Source organism: Mytilus californianus, unplaced genomic scaffold (genome assembly GCF_021869535.1).
Source record: "Mytilus californianus isolate M0D057914Y unplaced genomic scaffold, xbMytCali1.0.p SCAF_7, whole genome shotgun sequence".
NCBI lineage: Eukaryota > Metazoa > Mollusca > Bivalvia > Mytilida > Mytilidae > Mytilus > Mytilus californianus.
This window is the reverse complement of record NW_026262723.1, coordinates 21,966,963-21,984,289: the sequence shown is the minus strand read 5'-3', so window position 1 is coordinate 21,984,289 and position 17,327 is coordinate 21,966,963. Positions and strand designations below refer to the sequence as shown.

General features: G+C 30.7%; 1 protein-coding gene across 6 annotated transcripts in view; it reads right to left on the bottom strand.

The window, feature by feature from the left end:
* Window positions 1–17,327, bottom strand: part of LOC127707660 (uncharacterized) — a 266,798-nt gene that overhangs the window by 95,803 nt on the left and 153,668 nt on the right. The window contains exon 1 of one of the 6 annotated variants that reach the window (XM_052212308.1): window positions 6,914–6,959. The exons of the other annotated variants lie outside the window; for them this stretch is intronic. The gene's annotated coding sequence lies outside the window, so the exon portion shown is untranslated. Of the gene's footprint in view, window positions 1–6,913; window positions 6,960–17,327 lie in introns of those variants that run through there. 6 annotated transcript variants of the gene reach the window in all.

The following is a 17,327-nucleotide window of genomic DNA, read 5'->3' as shown; positions in this document are numbered from 1 at the left end:
CCGATTCTGTAAACCTTCTGCAAAAGAAATAGAAAAATTAGTTAAATATAAAAAAATAATAAAAAATGTACAGTAAAAATATAAAGGTTTATTTCTCTAACAGCTTTAATGATAAATAAGAGCATATTGTTTTCTATTCATTGTGCATAGGAATGGACTAAAAATTCAGGGGGTAAACTTCTGAAAAGTGACAAGCAAAACAAATCCTCATTGTAATTTTTTTATTATTATTTTTTCAAATTGGCCACAAAGTGGGAGATAGAGGGAGGGGGTTGCAGCAGTTATCCCCCTTGTCCTCCTGTCGACTTCTTCACCAGCGATGGGTTAACATTTCCCCACTTTTCTTTATTTAGAATCAAGAAAATGTTCAAAAATGCAATACATTTAAATTTTATTTTTTATACAACGATTCTAATTAGCACTATGGTGGTTCAAATAAGAGACATCGTAATCACATCCAAGGTATTTACTTGTCTATTCCTAGGCATTGACAATCTGTAAACATTTCTGATAAACTTGCCATATTGACATTAGTGATTAATGTTTCTACAGTTCATTTTATAACTAAAGCAAAGTGTGGAAAACTGAAGAAAAAAAACATTACCGAAAAATAGAAATAAAACAAAAACGCCTATGGTCAAGAATGGTTGTGGATACTAGTAGAAACGAAAATACAAGGTTTATTTACTGAATGTTACATTTCACATTCGTCAAAAAAATTTGAAACGAAGCATCATAGACTTTTAGAAGTACAACTGAAATAGTTGTGTTCAGAAATCACACGTCTTTTTTCATACCGAGGATGGTACATTTGGTACTAACTTTAACTATATTTGCGCACATTAAAAAATGATGTGAAGATTGGTTTGTTGTTTACGTACCTATGAAAAGAGACAATAATTCTCTGCAGTCTATTTTCGTACAGCTGTTGTTTCTATTGCATTTTGTACATGGAAGCTTTGACTGTTCCACCAAACATTCCTTAGTTAAATTCTTATCCATGGCTGTATATTACGAATTCATATGAAATAATAAATTGATTGATATGACTCATGCAATGATATATTTGATATCTTTCTGGCTAGAACGACATGGAATTTTTTCATAACCGTTCTCAAAAACATTTTATTTTAAATGTTTTTAAAACTTGCATATGAATAATTATCGGCAAAAAATAACAACCGAAACGTCAGTCTTCAACATATTTTGTCCAAAGTAGGTGTGTACCATTGGTTTGAGAGGGACTTTTACCAGTTGGAATGACCATTTCCTAAACATCCTTCAATTTCTACTAAAATTCACAGCATCACAGTTTTATGTGTGTACTTTAAAATTTTAAAGTTTGATTTATTTTACGAATTTAACAATATTCTGGCATATTTCCGAACATGTGTCTAATAGTGGGAAAACCCGTGACGCGGAAACAACAGAAAAGTGACACTTCTTATGAAAGAAGTGACAAAAGTAAAAGATTATTTACACCGATACCAATACTAAAGAAAAGTTATTTGTAAACCATTATTGTACATTTTAAGAAATACGCTATGTTATCTTAAATTTTCATGCAAATACATGATGTTTGATTTTTATTATTTATAGAAATTGTTGCATTAAGATATTGCTACTGTGTAATTTTGAGATATGTTTATCTTTGCTGAATGTCGATAAAAATAAATGTAAAACATCATGTGCATACGAAATCTAAAGCTCTTGCCTGTACTTATTGTATCGAGTGATATACATAGTCCTTATCAGGTTTTACAAATATCCTAATATACCTATTTTCTAAAATTAAGATGTCGAGCTCGCCGGTCTGCCCATTGTCACGATAACTTTCAATATACAAATAGTGTCTTTGTGTCAACATAACAATGTAATGTCTGTTCAGATAAGAAATTAAAGGAGAATATGTTTGTAAAGTAGAGTATCCGTTTAAAGATTTTTACTATTTTGTTACAATTTTAACAATAAGTCGTCTCAAATTTTCTACATGTATGTAGTCTTCTTGATTTATTTGCATGAAGGGCATACGATACAGTTTTGATCCCACAGTGAATTTTAGACGAAAGTCTGCATGCAAGCTATTTTTCACCGAGTCAATTTAAATATGTTATAAGAAATATACCTTCATGTTCTATTTTTAGAAATATAGTCGAAATATTGGACATTTACTGGAAATTTCGGTTTTATTGGATATTTCTATCCTCTGGAAAGACATACTTTTTTCAAAAGCATTTGGAATATCTTCTCTACATAAGTGGGTTTTGAAAATTTGAAAATTAATCATTTTTATCACATTTTCATGATTTTAGTCAAAGAACAGCATTTTTAACCGTATATTTATCTAGCTCAAAAACAAATTATCGATAATTTGTTCATAAAATTGGCACAAATAATTTTCATGCATAATCAAGCCAAATGTTAATTTTAAAAAGAGGGTCCATGGACTCGTTTTCAAGTTGAATCAATTTGAATGATACAAATCTGTCTAAAATGCATCTTTTCCCGATATGTCACAGTTCGACGTTGTCAAAAATAACATTTTACATTAGCAATGTCATTACCTCCCCTGTTACTGTATCGTATGCCCTTAAATGTTTACATAAGAACAATTGGCATGTTCTAGTGAAGATTACAGCCAGTAGAAAAATAAATTGAAAATGGGACTCGATGAATTTATTTGCAGATCAACATTTTGTTTTATTACTAGTACTTTTTACCAGATTGTTTTCTTGCAAAGAAGGACATGCTTAATCATCAACAAAATTATATCGGAAGTTAACCCGAAGGTATCACCAGCCCAGTAGCCAGTACCTCGATAATTTGCTGTCCCAAAATATTTGAAATTATTTGAAATTAAGGAATGTATTTCCCTCATGCAAAGCTCTGATTCTTTGCCCGGCTTTGGCTATACTCGTTGTCCTTTTTGGTTTCTAAGCACTTCATTTTTAAATTAGTCTTGGATTTTCAAATATGTTGGCCTCGAGCATCACTGAAGAGACATTTAAGGAGTCAATGCGCATACAAATTGCGACCGTTAATGTTATTGTATTATGAGTAAAAGGAGAATCGAAGTAAACATCTGACAGCAAACCTTAGACTTCTGGTGTCAATTGGATTTAAATAAAATGTAGTTTACGGGTGTCCTTCGGTAAAATTATAAGACATGTACAATTTGCAACATTGTTTCAAAATTGTCTTCAAAATAATTTCTTTGACGGTGCCAATATTACTGTACCAGATGCACATTTCTACGATTAATGTCTATTCAGTGATGATTTGAGAATCCAAAACTAAATACAAACATTGAAAAAAAACGAAACAAAAAAGAACATAACGTATAGCTAAATCCAGACAAGTTACCAGAGCTTTGGATGCTATATTCCTTACTTTCAGACAATTTCCAATTTTTTATTACACCAGATTCAAATAAAAAAATATCCCAGTTTTGATGCCCATTCCGAATTAACGGCTGCTAGGCTGGTGCTTCACTGACAATTTTTTTTTTTTTTTTTAAACATATAAATGTTGAATAATCTATAAAATTAAGGCGACAGTAGTTAGACGATGTTCACATCAAGATAGCAAATAAAAACTAATGTTATCTCATAATGCAGTACATGTATTCTCTGTAATATTCAAATTACTGCAAGTTTTAAAAAAAACTTCTTTACCCTGTGAGTGAAAATAATTCAGGAAGCAAGTTGACCATAACTGTCCGTACGGCGTGCACTCGGTTTTCGTAGAAATAGGTACAATCTTTGTAAACAAATACATTTTGGATTTAACTAATTTATATTTCTATCTTCCTGTTTTTCATATAATGAAAACTTAAATAAACTTGTTGGTTATCATCTATTTTTCGAGAGAGAGAAAAAAAGTTATTCTTTTTACTTTTTCAGTAGGATAATTTTCCTCACTTGTTAATCTTTTAATGAAGCACGGTAATGATTGATGCATAGTTTTAGTTTAGTGAAAGTTTGTTGGAACACTTATCAGACCCAGCAATGTATCGCTCTTTGAAATTGTATTGTATTATTTCACTTTTTTCATGATCTTTGTAAGTATTTAATAAACGTGGTTTTATTAATCAACAATTATTAGTAATTTGCTTACCGCTATGAATTGTCTTCTTTATAATTTCCATACAGTCTTTTTCGTTATGGTAGTTTCTGTAAAGGCATGAAAACAACCCGTCGATGCCACTATATCCTTTGCAATGAAGATTTACTGTGTTCGCTACTAAACCTAATTTTGAATTGTAAATTCGAAATTATTGTAGGCAGTCAAAATATAAATATAACAATATAGACTATTCCTGAATAACTTTTCTTCTAAGATTTCATATCATCTCAATTCATTCATTCAGGTAATTCATAACTAGTAATTTAAATTCATAGAACGCAGATTTACTTGTTTTAGTGTAAGTTCATTTGTCATGTTTGTGAAACAATACAAACAAAAAATCAGAAGACAAAGCAAATTGAATAAATCTATGAATCAGTATATTGATCTAAGTATTAGTACAAAACAGAAGTGGTAGTTGCATCTAAATAAAAAAAAATGGTAGTAGATATTGATTTCAGAAAAAAAGTTTCTGCCCAACTGGGTAGAAAATAATCATAAACATATCTCCAAAATTTGCAAAATTGTTTTACTACACATACCAAAATAAAACTTTTCCTTCAATTACTGAGAACTCACATTATGTTTTTCTTCGTTTGAAATGTGTTTTCCTCGTTAGGGAATCATTTCACCTGCTGAATGTGAAGTTTCCCTAACCCGTAGTAAAATTTCAAGATTGCGGCCTTTTTTGAATATGTCATCTCTACATTATACTTCTCTTCTCTTCTGCTTCTGTTTTCTTTAATTGCCTTTTAGATATAGTAGTATTTTGTGTTTTTCTTTGTGATTTTTTTCCCGGTTGCCAGAATAAGTACTAGGACAATTTCGGTTTCATAGCAGTCATGCACGTTTAAAACATGAAACGTTTTTATATTCCATTCACTCACCTTTTCCGTGAATTCCAGGTAATACGTGGAAAAGGAAAACAAAAGAAAGACTGTTCATATTTCCGAGGATAGACCTAAGAGAATAAATAACTGTAATGGTACATATATCAAAATGTAAGAATGCAAATAAAATGTGTACCGTGTGATTTCCAAAATGTAACTAAAACTTGATTCATACGAAAGCGTAGGTAGTTAAACAATCATGAAGTACTTGATCTAATGCGGAAGAAAAACGTTGATGTAAATAGTAATCCTATAGATAAGATTTATACACATTCCCACAACGGAAAAACTACACTTCTTCGTCAAATTATTTTTTTTATTTATAGAGCAATTATACTCTACTTAATAGGGTCACTTGTAATTTTTTGAATTATGGCCACTTATTAAAATTAAACTAAAATATGTAAGTTTTCTTTAGTTTTTAATTTGTCGTTGGATTTCTGTCTAATTGACATCTAAAACATTAATCGTATTTATATTATTTAGTCTTTTGAAGTATTCTCATTATGTTATTCAGAATAATATGTGGTTATGCTTGATAACCATGATTCTTTTCCAATCATTTTAACAAATCTATGTTATCATTTTACGGCCTTTTTTAGATGCAATGAATACATGTAAGTGTCTTTTCTATTATCGGAAAATGAGTTGTGTATTTTTTTCATATTGCTATTCACATGTTTCAACTTGCAACTCTAAAGATTGAAATAAACAATTAATTTCCCCATAGGCGACAATGACAGCCTTTTTCGAGATACAGACTTCAGAAAGTTGATTTTTTTAACGAAACCTTGCTACAATTAAAGAAAAGTTATTAGGACAGTATTTTTTGGTCCAAAAAATATAGGTTTGCGTTGCTTTTCTTAGCGTAATTTGTACTTATCTCCCATGCCTATCAATTTTGCACTTAGAAATACGTGTCTCATCCTAGCGTTTAAAAGACATCTCAGTTCCGTTAGGGCTAAGGAAAATAATTTATTTGGCCTTTGGTATAATGCAGAATGCACGAAGTCTCTAATAACAAAAAATAATGGGCGCACATATCAACCAATCAGGATTAGCTATACTCTTAATTCTGAATACCATGTTATGCTCATAAAATGGCTGCGCCCATAAAATCTAATGGTGTATTGTAACCTAAAATATGGGTGTTAATAGATGGTGTATATTACATCCGGTTAATTGATATGAGGAATATACTCTAGTTTTAAATAGTTTAGAAGCAAGCCGACTTTTGCATATCATTATGTAAAAATGTCTTTTTAATTCATTAATATGTTGCATCCTTCATGTCCATCTGACTATGAATAAAATAGCGTATCACAAAGTTTTCTCTTCTCCCCTCCTTAAAGTCATGATTTTAAAGTCACTTCATTCTTCGTGATTTGGGGGGGGGGGGGGGTATTTTATTCGGTTTGAATTTTACTATTTAATTTTGCTTATTCAGACTACATCTACGGCGGTCTTTGGTTTATCCAAACTGTTTAATTTGGAAAACTATTCAAAGTTAGAGAATGTATCTCCCTCCTGCAAAGCTCTGAATCCTTGTTCGGATTTGGATATACTTTATGTCCATTTTGATTTGATTTGCTCTTCAAAGTTTGTATTTTTTTTTTCAAATATATTGATTTCGAACATTATTTAGGAGACATTCATTGTCGAAACGCGCATCTGGTGTAATTAAATTAGAACCGTTTATGGTATTAACATTGAAACTGGTCTGTTTGTTATTTCTTTGCGTATATCTTAATTCCTACATTTCGACTTCAAATTGTCTATTGCTATAGATATTCAATATAAAAGTGCTAACCATTTATTTAAAAAAAACTTCCCAATGAAATGCAAAAGAAATAACCATTTGCATTACTAAGTTCAGTAGGAAATACAAAATTGCTTACCATTAATGTAAAAGTTCCTTACAAAATACCAAACTTGTTATCATCAGACTTCATAGTTTTTTTTTGACAATTACAATCAACATTTAATGGTTATTAGAAACACACAACAACAAAAACCTTTAGAATATGTCCATATGATTGGAGCAAACCTAAAATGGTAATGTTTTTTATACTTCCTCATTGCTTTATATGATCGTTAAAATAATGTCAAGTAGGAGCATATATTCCTATGTGTTTCAACCAAGGAAGGTTATGAATTCTGCATGACAGTGGAAGCATTCAATCTTAAAGTTGCAATATATATAGAATGAAGATACCCCGAAATTATGGAGAAGAATCAATTGTAATGAAATAAAATAATAAACATTAGGAAAAAATAATAATATACAGCAAATTTCAAGTATAACATATCAATCAAAATAACCCGTTTGATACAAATCATCTTTGACGCTTTTTTCTGAAAAACTTCAGGTATGAGAAAGACACGATGTAGTTTCGATATCGACGACATCGACGATTTCGTATCGATATCAATATGCACCTTTTTATATATGTGTCGTAGCAAACACAACATCAGCCGTTTTCAGTAAAATTTTATATCTGGCGCCTTGGGGACTTGACTACGGGTCATATATAGCCCGTTAATCGTCTACGTGCAGTTTAAAAAAATGTATGCCCCTACTATCAAACACCCGATAGTAGGGGCATACGTTTTTTTTTACATGCACGTAGACGATTAACGGGCTATATATCTGATCTGTAGTCAAGTCCCTATGTTTTTGTCGTATTATTGTCCACCACACTGTAAGTTATGTTATTTTTATATTATTATGTATATTTCTATATGTACCGACCGTTTCGTAATGATTTCTGTGATGATTTGAAGTAATTGCACGAAAAATGTAAACAACTATAATAGGTTTCCGTGCAGTCTTCAACAAAGATTAATACAAACAGCGGTATGATAAAACGTGAAATATTTCAAATTATAAACCAAACATTCTTATTTATGTACACATGATAAAAGAAAATCAAATAAGGCAGATAACAACCGACGATTACCACTGAATCAAAGAGCTCAAGAGTAGAATCAGTCACATTAAGAATATGTCGGGGTTACATGTTCATGAGCGCTAACCCGGTTCCCTTAAATCTAGGACGGTGGTGTTGCCTCAATTCATAAATACAAAATGTAAAAATCAGTTGGAAAAGGATTGATTAATAAGATCAGCACAAAGAACAAAAACAAATAGACAAAATCACAAAGTAACGATATTAGAGTACTCAAAACTATTCAAATCAGTTAGTCTAAATATAATTTCAACCAATGAAGAAATCCTGTTTTCACTGCTTGAAATATGAACCAGTTCCCATCCAATGAATTCAAATCTTTCATAGTTGGTCTTGTTCGTACTGTGTCTGTATTATTGGTGTCGTCATCGAAAACAATATCTGGTTATGTCATGAGTTTATAAGTTCATCGATACCGTGTCGAAATTGTCGATATCGACGAAATTGACAGGTAGATTAGTCTTGGCCATGTATAAATTACTTCCATCAGATACTCTTCATATACCCATTGCATAAATTCGACACAATGAAAAGTTTCTAAAAGGCTGATCTTTTGCATCTTTTATACAGGGATAATCCTTGAATTCATGAATTATAACTGATTTCGAGTATACCCTATCCTTGATTTTAGGGATAGGTGACTTTGCCTTGAATCTTTAGTGCAAAAACATGCATTTTCTATCGTCGATTTTTATATAGTAATGGCATCCATTTCTGTAAAAAGGTTTTAAAAAACATGTCTTGATTTATTTTAAACTAGTGACAACTGCATTTTTCTTGTTCGCCTTTAAAGATACAAGATGCAAGATATTTCATTAACCAATCATGGTGCCCAAAATTAAGCTATACAATCAAATGAATTACAAAATAAAGCACTGTAAATCATTAAATGATTAAAGTAATTAAAGTACATTTAAACAAAAACATGTATACACATTTAGATAAAGTAACATATAAACAATGTCATTGAAAAAACATTAAGTCATTTGGAAGCCATTGTGACCTGGAGAAAAAACGTTTCTTAATCAATTTATAGACCAGGCCTCTGGGAGACAACTCCTGATCGATTTTTTTATTTTTCGATTTTTAAAACTACAGTGTTTCTTTTTAGAAGTTTCTTTCGTTTTTCACATAGGGAGTGCAATAATTTAGATAAGTTTGAAGTAACAAACAAATCTTCAGATGAAAGAATGCAAACAAATTTCATCTTATTAGATAACTTTGATTTTTTTTTAATTTTAGAATTTAAGTTAGACAGATGATGAGAATTTGTATCTTTCAGAACCGGACATTTTAAAAGAAAACGTAGTTCATCTTCAATTACGTTCTTATATGGCTTACAATTTCTGTCTTCAACTTTTATACCAATATACCTCCCTACTTTAGTATCAAGGTCATGACAGCTAGTTCCAAACCCTGTAATTATTTGCCAGGTTTTTTTTCAATTCATTCTTAAATATGGTTCAAATATTGAAATATTTTCAAATTTTCTGTAAGTTCTTAATTTATTGCCTGACTGTATATCTTTCTATGGTTGCTTTCTAAACTAGCTACCCAAATTTCTTTTAATTTTATTGTTAGAGATTTTTTTTTGATTTTTTTTAATATACGGTTTTGTTTAAAGTTTGACTGGTGTACAAATAGATAGTCTAAATCTAGGATTTTGAATATATGTCTAATGTTACCGATCCAAGATTCCTGGTTAGATTTGTTCATAGAATGGGATAGATTTATGGCCTCGAATAGGATAATATTTGAAGGTTTAATTTTTTTCATAAGATGAATCCAATATGTTATCATATTCATAATAACATAAAAAAAAATGTAGGGAGTGAACCTAGTTACCTCTACATGCCATATTTGATGTTTTCAGGTTAACTCCAAGTGAAAATTTACCAAGCAAAGTATGGATTTTCTCTAGTACAAGATAATCAGTTTCTTTTGATATAAAGTTATCCATATGTTTTTGTTTTTTATATGGTATATAACCCCAAATTTCAGATACATACAACAAGATGGGTCGGATTGTATGGGTATAGATATGTAATAAAATACTAGGTTTTGGACTTTCCACTGAAAAGTCTTCATTAATTTGAAATAAGCCTTCATTCTTGTATAATAAAGTTCCTTCTTAGCCTTTTGGAAGATCACAGATGCTGCAAAATTTATTCCTAGGTATGTGTAGTTATGTACACATTCTAAAATCTGGTTTCCTATGGATATTTAAATATTTTTATGCCGTCCTGATTTGTTAAATACAAGAACCTTGGTCTTTTTGGTGTTAACTGTCATTTTACAATTTACTGTAAATTCATATAGTTTATTAACACAATTTTGAAGTGCTTTTTCAGATGATGATAAAAGAGCTACACCATCAGCATACATTAAAATATTTATGGGGTGTGTGTTCAATGGGATTGGGTCACATGTTTGGTCCAAATAGGTTGGCAAGTTATTTAGATATATGTTAAAGAGGCAGGAACTACATGTAAGACTATCCCCGTGTCTTACTCCTATATTTGATTTAAATAGGATTGTTCTGTGGTGGTCTATTTTTACACAGGTTTATGTTTTTCCACAAATACATTTTAAAAATCCACACTGAATCTACCAGAAAATATACTGAAGAAGATATTATCAAAATGCTGGACTTTTTTATCTACAATATATTTGTTGAGTTTGGAGGATTGATATTTCAACAGACAGTCGGTATTCCAATGGGTACTAATTGTGCACCCCTACTGGCCGATTTGTTTTTGTACTCGTATGAAGCAGAATTTATTCAGAACCTTCTAAAAGACAAAAAGAAAAAGCACCTTGCGAAATTCTTTAATTTTACTTTCAGATATATTGATGATGTCCTATCATTGAATAACCCAAATTTCAGCCAATACTTACATCTCATATACCCCAGTGAACTTGAAATTAAGGATACTACTGATACTAGAAGGACTGCTTCATACCTTGATCTTTTCCTCAATATTGACACAGATGGACGACTTTACACTAAAATCTATGACAAACGGGACGATTTCAACTTCCCAATTATCAATTTCCAATTTCTCAGCAGTAACATACCCTCTGCTCCTTCGTATGGTGTTTACATATATCAGTTGATACGTTATGCTCGTGCATGTTCACACTTTACGGACTTCATATACAGGAGTGTGCTCCTTACGCAGAAACGGCTTCAACAAAGTTATGAGGAGGAAAGATTAAAAATGACACTCCGTAAATTTTATGGACACCATCACGAATTGGTTGATCCATACGATGTGTCTTTGTCCAAACTAGATAAGGACATTTTTACCACGTCTTAGATTGTGGTTTGCCATTAAGTCGTTTGATCTTTTAAGTACCGAACATGGCCTATTCCCGATTGTGACTGTTTTGCTGAGTGTGAATTCGCATTGCTATAAGACGTGTCACGGTATTTGGTATCCAAAATTCTTGTATTTAGTTTTGATGTTATATTCGTTATTGTCAAATGTCTAATCGTTTGTATTTGTAATTCTTACTTTTTTCTGTTCTATTCGTGTGTGATTGTAAAGATAATTCATCACCCAGTTCATTTATAAGATTTTAGTTTGGGTCAACTAAACTTACACTATGTATTTGGTTTTCAGTTTGATTTAGAAGAAATACCGACATAGCTAGATAATACAATTAATTATCTAATTACTAACACAATTTTATATTAATAAGTATTGTAATTTTCATTGTTATTAAATACATGTAAAATCAGTATTACAAACCTAATCTTGAACTCTATCCTATTTTTTGGAAATTTTTAGAAATTTACCTGTGACGTCACTTTGGTGCGTCGATCTATTCGGCTGACATACAATGCGTTGTTCGGCTGCTTTTATGTGCTGATCTACGTTGTTTTACGTATTCGTTTTTGGGATTTTGATCATATAAATTATCAAGTCTATTCATGATATCTTGTTTGAATTTTATTTTTGCTCGTCTTTGTTTTCGATATGATTTTAGGCATTTAAAAAAGGACCCTCGTATATAAGGATCTGTATTGTGGTTTTGCATTATTCTGTATATACGATATAACCTTTGTTTTAAATCAATTATATCTTGATCTTGCCATTTTTTTTTTCTTTTTAATTTTATTTCTTTTTGCTTTCCTTTGGTTTTCTAATAATTTTCTTAAAGGATATATCTGCAGCTTTTGGGAAAATCTTATTTCAAATATTCTTCTGCATTATTAATTGAATCTTTGTCGTAAATTTTATCGTACTCCTTAATAAAAAAAACTTTGATTTCATTTGAATTTATAGCATCTTGAAAAGCCGAGACTGAGTTATCATGCCAAATATATGTATCCTGCATTAAAGCTAGATTTGAGTTTCTTTATACTTTGTGTCGCATTTTAACATGCATGAGATCTAACGATGGTCTGATAAATCAGGTAAAAAATTATGAATGTGAAAATATGTGAAATTTGGTACAAGTTCTTTAGATGCTAAAAGCATAATCGACAACACTGCTTCCTAAAGGTTGGAAGCAAGTGTATGCACCGATTAAATCACCTATTGTTCTGTCATTAAGGATACACAATGATGAAGATACACATAAAGATAGGAGTTGTCTGCCCCTAGTGTTGATAGAACTATGTTTACCTTGTCGTTGAATCAAACTAGAAACACAAGATTTTAGTTTGGGTCAACTAAACTTACACTATGTATTTGGTTTTCAGTTTGATTTAGAAGAAATACCGACATAGCTAGATAATACAATTAATTATCTAATTACTAACACAATTTTATATTAATAAGTATTGTAATTTTCATTGTTATTAAATACATGTAAAATCAGTATTACAAACCTAATCTTGAACTCTATCCTATTTTTTGGAAATTTTTAGAAATTTACCTGTGACGTCACTTTGGTGCGTCGATCTATTCGGCTGACATACAATGCGTTGTTCGGCTGTTTTTATGTGCTGATCTAGGTTGTTTTACGTATTCGTTTTTATTCTGTAGTTAGTCACCACTTCGGTGTTAACATGTATATCAATTATATGGTCATTTTTATATTTTATAAATTTACTGTTTGCAAAAATATGAATTATTCTAAATACTAAATATTTTCTTATCCCAGGCAGATAACCTTTTTTAAATTTTGGGTCATCAATGCTCTTCATCTTTAGGTCTGGCACCTTTGATAACTATTAGCTTGTCGTAATGTTCTATTATATTGTTTATTTGTGTGTTTCTCTGTCCTGTATGTTCTTCTATTTATTTGTATTGTAGTCCTGTCATGTAATGTTGTCATTTTAGTGTTATATTTAACATTGTCATTAAAGCAAGAGGTTTGGCTAGCCACAAAACCAGGTTCAACCCAACATTTTTTCTTAAAATGTCCTGTACCAAGTCAGGAAAATGGCTATTGTTATCTTATAGTTCGTTTCTGTGTGTGTTGCATTTTAGTGTTTCTTTTGTGTCTTTGTTCTCCTCTTGTATTTGATATGTTTCCCTCAGTTTTAGTTTGTAACCCGGATTTGTTTTTTTCAATCGATTTATGAATTTCGAACACTGGTATACTACTGTTGCTTTTATTTATAATGTCACAAAACTTTGTTCTAACACCTATACCTTTAAGTTTATAAAAAAGGTGCAGATGTGAAACTGAATCAAATGCACGCTTAAAATCTACAAACCATGCATACAGAGGCTTCGAATTATTTTTCAGAAATTTTTGAATGATGGTAATTAACACAGACATATGGTCTGTTGTGCGATATCCTATAATAAAACCAATTTGCTCAATTCTAATTATATCTCTAGTTTTTAAAAATTTTGTCATTCTTTTATTCTAAATTAGATTAAATAACTTGCCTATGTTATCTGCAATGGTTGTCCCCCTTTAGTCTGCTGGATCATGTTTAGAGCCAGGCTTGTGTATGGGGGGCGATAAAGCCTTGACCCCATAATTTACGGTAAATACTATTGAAAATACTAAATTAAAGAGTTTTTGGATAAAAGGGATACACACAGCTTGTCAATTTTTTTATTATTTCATTCGAGATCATACTAAATCACTTAATCCAGAATTCCTCATACCTTTTATTGCCTTTTCCATTTCCTCAGGTGTTATCAAGTAATCAAGTTCATTAAATACACTATTATTATGAAATGATTCAAGTTTCTTCTTAATCAAATCATCACTGTAGTGTTCTTTCTTATTAAATTTTTCAAAGTATTCTTGCCATTCAGATTGGTTGATTGTATTCTCAGAGTTGTTTTGACTATTATTTGAGATATTTTTAATTCTATCTAATAGTTGCCAATAGGCTTTTGGGATTTTGATCATATAAATTATCAAGTCTATTCATGATATCTTGTTTGAATTTTATTTTTGCTCGTCTTTGTTTTCGATATGATTTTAGGCATTTAAAAAAGGACCCTCGTATATAAGGATCTGTATTGTGGTTTTGCATTATTCTGTATATACGATATAACCTTTGTTTTAAATCAATTATATCTTGATCTTGCCATTTTTTTTTTCTTTTTAATTTTATTTCTTTTTGCTTTCCTTTGGTTTTCTAATAATTTTCTTAAAGGATATATCTGCAGCTTTTGGGAAAATCTTATTTCAAATATTCTTCTGCATTATTAATTGAATCTTTGTCGTAAATTTTATCGTTATACTCCTTAATAAAAAAAACTTTGATTTCATTTGAATTTATAGCATCTTGAAAAGCCGAGACTGAGTTATCATGCCAAATATATGTATCCTGCATTAAAGCTAGATTTGAGTTTCTTTATACTTTGTGTCGCATTTTAACATGCATGAGATCTGACGATGGTCTGATAAATCAGGTAAAAAATTATGAATGTGAAAATATGTGAAATTTGGTACAAGTTCTTTAGATGCTAAAAGCATAATCGACAACACTGCTTCCTAAAGGTTGGACCGATTAAATCACCTATTGTTCTGCCATTAAGGATACACAATGATGAAGATATACATAAAGATAGTAGTTGTCTGCCCCTAGTGTTGATAGAACTATGTTTACCTTGTCGTTGAATCAAACTAGAAACACATCAGTAATTGTCAAATAATGGTATATGTTTGTCTCTGCTATCATGATTTTTCCTGATTGGGTAAATTTTACTATATCATTTTCAATCATTTCATGAATACTATAATCCATTTTTTTTATAGTAGGACGAATTTTCAGGTGGGTTGTATATAAAGCAAATATATTGATCTTCCTGAAACTCAAAGAATGTTTTGTCTAACTTTAACCATATCATTTGTGGCATGTTCTAAAAAATTAAAACCATGTCTTATTGTATCAAGTATATACACTTAATACGCCACCATGTCTTTTACCACTAGGTATGGTACGTTCTAGATCTTATAAGATGAACCAATCTTTGAAAAATTGCAAGTTACTTAGCAATTTTCCAAATCACAGTGGGTTTCTTGCAAGCAAAAATCTCTTATTGTAAAAGATTATCAACAAAAATATCATCTTCAAATTTGTTAAATCCCTTACTAATATAACCATTGATATTCCACGTTGAAATTCATTTTTGCCTACAATGATCGATAAAATAAGTATACAATGGAACCAGTAAATATATATATAAGTCTTAAAATATGAGTTGCATGTAACTGTGTGCCATAGTAATTCATAATGCATAAAATAAACTACATATGCATTTGTTTATATTCATAAAATTGTACACTTTCTTTGGAAATGCATATATAAGTATATGATTTTGTGTACATCTTACTTATCATTTATCGATTCAACCAACATTATGTGTTTAGATATTGTGGACAGATACCCCCCCCCCCCCCCCCCCAAACAAAACACAAAAAAAAATATACTTCTGCTATTTTTTTTTTCTATCTAAATTTAGTTCTCAGTCATGTATTTTTTAACATGTTTAACAGATGATAAAAGTCTGTGTCAAGGTGGACTTTTAACTATCTTTCTCTGTCTTGGTTTAAAAATAATTAAAACTTGTGTATTACAACATACTATTTGCACCAGTGATTTGAGTCTTAATCTCACATTAAAAAATAAAATAGTAATCCATATACAGACAGTGAACTTGGTACTGAAAATCTTAACTAGAGAAGTGCATGCATGTATATATATATATAGGAAACTATAAGTATAATCAATTATAATAATACAATGATAACAAGCAATTCAAAGTCTTGTCACCTTTTTTACATATATATGCCTGTTCATTTAATTATAGTATGGATAATTCCAGTCCTAATTGTTCTGATCTGATATCCAACTACATTTATGGTTTCTGTTCCTCCTAATGTTAAGTGACTTATTTAGGGCAAATTTGAGGTCTGTGACAAAAACTCTGGCTCCTTAAAAAATGAGGTATACCTTGTCAAAATTAAGGAATCTTTGATTGGCATGGCCTCTGTACCCTAAGGAAGAGTTACCACTAGTGTTGTAAAATTGAACAGTTTTGACTAACCGGTTACTCAGGAAATCTTTTGACCGGTTAACCGGTACTTAAGTTGATGTTTTATACGTCTTCAGAACTATTGAAATGCACTGTTTTAAAATAAGACGAATTGAAGTTTATGTTTGGACATTATAAGGCTTTGCTTTAATTTGAACAGTACTGGTGAAGTTATATCTTTAATAATCTAATACTACCATATATAATATGGAATCAGTTATACTTTCAGACTGAGAAGATGAAAATCGTCGTAATATCGGCAAAATTAACAAAATCTATGATCTGTTATTGTTTCAATTTCTCGGGTGTCTCAGAAAATTCTGTGGAGTGTTTCAATTTGAGATGATTAAGCGTGTCACTCATTACACACAGTATTACACAATACATTTTCTAATTCCAAAAAAAATTTCACTATTAAATCTTGTTTTCAGAAAAAGACGAGGTGGGTCCTAGATTTAGGCCCGTAGAAAACGATGAAGTTTGTGCTCAATCAAAACCGTACATACCGCTAAATACAACGGCAAAAAAACATGTACAATTCATAGCGCCTTGTTACAATGTAGAAACGACGCATTCGACAGAAAGATTTACCTTCTCATACTGATGGTTAAATAATATTTCTGTTTCCTAAGTTCATGTCAGGAGACATTGTGAAGAATATAAAAATGACACAATTTTTTCGATTATCACTTCAATTCAAAAATATTATGAAATAAATGGAAAAAATATTTAGCTACTTTCGGATATAAAATTCAACAGCCTTAAAAATTGCGTAAGCAACTCTATGAGGCAAAAGGTACAAAAGAAAATTGGCTTTTTTAAACGACAAGCACAGGTAATTCCTAAAGAAGCAGAATCCATATTGTGGGAAAACTGGTTTC